The 4417-nt window shown below is 39.1% G+C and overlaps 1 protein-coding gene across 1 annotated transcript in view; it reads left to right on the top strand.

Moving 5' to 3' along the window:
* Window positions 1–4417, top strand: part of C2cd6 (C2 calcium dependent domain containing 6) — an 87853-nt gene that overhangs the window by 35695 nt on the left and 47741 nt on the right. The window lies entirely within an intron of this gene.

Below are 4417 nucleotides of genomic sequence, written 5' to 3'. Positions count from 1 at the left end.
TCTCTCTCTCTCTCTCTCTCTCTCTCTCTCTCTCTCTCTCTCTCTCCTCCACCCCCCAAAGCACACACCACTTTTTTTTTTTTTTTTTGGTTTTTCGAGACAGGGTTTCTCTGTGTAGCCCTGGCTGTCCTGGAACTCACTCTGTAGACCAGGCTGGCCTCGAACTCAGAAGTCCTCCTGCCTCTGCCTCCCAAGTGCTGGGATTAAAGGCGTGCGCCACCACCGCCTGGCTCACACACCACTTTTGGTACTATGTTTTTGCTTCTCCAGAGGGTTTTTTTTTGTATTTTTTTTAACTTATCGCTAACATCTAATGACTTGATTCTTTTTGGTATTTCTGAGGCCTCCAGTATTCCACCACATACATATGTTCTGGGCACTTTCCTATCCATGTCTTTATAAATAAGCAAACTGAGAATTAAGCTGATTAAATAGCCAACTAATTGGAATTCATACAGCCATTTACTGATAAGAGTTGACTTTGAGTTCAGTCAGTTTGACCCTGGAGCTTAAGAATTAACCATATTGCTATTTATTTCTTCGCACCACATTCATAAAATAATCTGTTATTATTTATTTTATAGCTGACATAAAATAATTCCTCTTTACAAGAAATCCAGAAACTGACAGGCTCCCAAATGCTGAGTGAGCATAAAACCTGCTCTATTTTAGCTGCTAGGAATACTTAAGGCACCTACTGTAGAGATCAAGAGATAAGATCATAGCTAATATTTTGATTTTTCTGAGGACATCCTGTCTTGCCTGTATCAGAACACCATTAAGACTTAGTGTACTCTAGATGCTTGAGACATTAAGAATAAAAAATGTACCATGCATGATTGTGCATGCCTGTAATATAGTTACTTGAGTGAATAGGGCAAGAGGAATCAGGAATTTGAAGTCAGCATTCTGATTCTTCCCGCAGACAGGCTGAGGCACTGGCTCTTGTCTTGCTTGTCCAAGGTCCATTGGTGATCTAATACCTAGGGTCTTTGAGAACAAAGATAGTTTGAACGTGAATGAAAGTTTAAAGAGGAACCAGAATCTCTAAGCAGGTGAATTGGTGAAGGCTTGCTGTACAGTGCTTTAACAACAGAAATGAGTTTTCTCTTATATGAAAATATCAACATAAAAGTAACAAGGAAAATGAGCCCATCAAGATGGGTCTCCAAGCAAAGGTGCTTGCCTTCTTGCCTGACAACATGAGTCCAAATCCACGCAAGTTGGAGCCAAAAGAGGTGGCTGTCCTTATATCATAAAAATACTAGTCCAAACTTTAAAAGAGACTAATACGTTCATTATATGATGACAAAGGAGTCAATTCATCAAGAAGAAATGACTGTAAATATACGCATCCAGAGTCAGAGAACTTAACGATATGTAAAAGAGGATAAAAGGAGAAGCAGGTAGCAATACAAAAATAACGGGAAACTAGACTTTCTATGGTAAATAGTACGGGAAGACAAAAATTGACAAAAGAATTTCATAGCACTGTAGAGCAAATTGACTTGACTATAGCCCAAATGGATGTATGTAGAAGATTCTAGAGAACAGCATAGACTATCCATTCTCCTCAGGAGTTCATAGAATATTCTTCTGAGTAGATGTCACTAAACAAGCCAACAAATTGGCAGTGGTTTAATGTCATACCTTTGGTTTATGTCATACCAACTACCTTTCCAATCACAATGGAATGTAGTTAGTAGACCTGTCAGCAGAAGAAAATGAAAATTAATTCACACTATGTAGGGATTTAAATTTTTACATTTAATAGCTAGTAAAACACAGAATCAATGCAAAGAAAAATTAGAAGATACCCTAAATACATCCACTGAAGTAAAAGCAATGCTGAAAGGGATGTGTCTAGTAAGCGGTCAGTTTTTATGGCAATAAAGGCTTCCACAGAAAAAAGATGTGGGCTTCACGGCTCAGAGTGCCTAACGCTCTTGCAGAGTTCAGTGTCAGACAGCTCACCACTGGCGGCAATTCCAACCGCTGGGAGATCCAGTGCCTCTGTCTCCATAGGCATCAGAATACATGAGTACATACACACATAAGCATAATTAAAATTTAAAAAATGTATTTTCAAAAAGACCTAAAATTAAACAACTTAAGTTCATACCACTGAGAACTAGAACAGGAGTAAACTTCAAAGTTAGAAGAAATTAAGATCATACTAACTTCTTTTCAATTAGAGAATAGAAAAAAATCAATAAAACTAAGTTTTTAAAAATGTAAATAAAATTGATAAATTGATCTAGACTAGGAAAAAAATAAAGTGTGACTGGAGAGATGGTTCAGAGGTTTAAGAGTTTTCATTGCTCTTGTAGAGGACCCAGATCCAGTTCCCAGCACCCACATGGTGGCTCACAACCATCTGTAACTCCAGTTCCAGAGAATCCAAAACCCTCTTCTGACCTCACCACACAACAGGCACATACACACAATGTACAGACATGCATGTAGGAAGACACTCACCCACATAAGACAAAAATAAATCTAAAAACAGAAAGAAGCCCACTATGTAGACCAGGCTAGCTAGACTTAACTCGAAGCAATCCACCAGCCTCCACCTCTCATGTGCCACTATGCCTGACCTCTCTCCAAAATTTATTTATTTATTTATTTATTTATTTATTTATTTATTTATTTATTTATTTGGTTTTTCGAGACAGGGTTTCTCTATGTAGCCCTGGCTGTCCTGGAACTCACTCTGTAGACCAGGCTAGCCTCGAACTCAGAAATCCGCCTGTCTCTGCCTCCCAAGTGCTGGGATTAAAGGCGTGTGCCACCACTGCCTGGCCAAATTTTTTAATGTATAGTTTTTCTCTAAACTTGGAACAAAGGAAGGGTGCCCTTTCCCGATTCTTATATTGAGCATAATACTAGAAGTCCTAATAGAACTAGTCAAGAAAAAGAAATAACTGCAGTCCAGCTCATAATTTGACAGGACATGACCTGGCATTTTTAGGATCTCTTTATCTTTTGATAATTTCATGCACTATGTATATGGTGTATCTTGTTTTATATCCAATCTAAGTGCCCCCTTCTCTCTCTGGATCTCAATACCTTCCTTTCCAACTTCGTGTCATTATTTCTTTGTTTAATAACCCATGATTATCATGAGTGCTGCCTGTGTGCATGTGTGCACGGCACCATCCACTGGAACAACCTATCAGCAGCCACACACCCAAAGAAGAATGGTTGCCCCTTCTCTAGCAGCCCTCAATAGCGACATCTCCTCAGCTAGGGGTAGAGCCTCATGAGACTCTCCTCCACTCATGCTGGCGAGTTGACTGGCCTGATTTTGTTGAGGTTGTGTGTAGGTAGCTACTATGACTTTATGGGTGCAATGGACCTGTCCTATCCAGAATATGCATCCCATGGTACTCCTCATCTTCTGAAAGTCTTTCTACTCTGTGTTTCCACACTCTTCCCTGAGGGTGTGATGTGGATGTCCTGCTTAGGGCTGAGCACGCAGTAGTCACTTATTCTGAGTGCTGTGACCAGTTCTGAGTTTCTGCACTGACTGCTGCCTATTGTTAAAAAAAAAAAAGAAGAAGAAGAAGAAGAAGAAGCTTCTCCTACCAAGGTTGAGACCAGCAGTAATCTGTGGGGACAGTTACAAACATGTAGAAGGCAGTTTGACAGCACTGAGCATGATCTTATATATACAACACCCTAAAGACTCTACAAGAAAAACATGTTAGAACTAATAAATAAATGACAAAGCTGTACAATACAAAATCATGTAAAAACCCACCTCATTCTCCCCATGAGCTATCTAAAAACGAAAGTGAATTAAAGAGAATTAAAAATTTAAAACATGAGGCTTGAAACTCTAAGATTTGCAGGTGATATATGAGAAAAGTTCAATGACGTTGGTGCAGGTGATAATTCCTTTAATGAGAAAGTGAAAGCACATGGCCAAATGCAAAAACGGCTGGCCTAAATGCAACCAAAGAGCCCCTGACAACAGACAGTGAACCACGAGGCTAGTACTAAATGAGACAGAAGGTCTCCAGAGCACATGTCTGGTAAGTGGCTAATACCCAATTAGCATAAAGAATTTTTCAGTTCACTAACAACAACAACAAATCAATGTAAATAACCTGATTAAAAATGGCCCAGGGACTTTGCATACAAATCTCTACAAAGGGAAAAACAAATGTGCAACATCACAAATCACTAGTTCAATGTAAATCAAAACCATAATAAAATATCCTCTTATACCTGATCAGATGGTTGTTACCAAAAAGTCAAAAGATAACAAGTGTTGGCCAGGCGGTGGGAAAATGGAAAACCTTGCACATTGTTAGTGGGATATAAAATGTTCCAGGGACTTTGGGAACAATATAAAGGCTACACACCAATTCCTACATGCTCCATTCTTACTTCTACACCCTTTCTTATTTCT

This window comes from Grammomys surdaster, unplaced genomic scaffold (genome assembly GCF_004785775.1).
Source record: "Grammomys surdaster isolate TR1022 unplaced genomic scaffold, NIH_TR_1.0 165, whole genome shotgun sequence".
Lineage (NCBI taxonomy): Eukaryota > Metazoa > Chordata > Mammalia > Rodentia > Muridae > Grammomys > Grammomys surdaster.
This window is presented reverse-complemented; position numbering and strand designations above follow the sequence as displayed.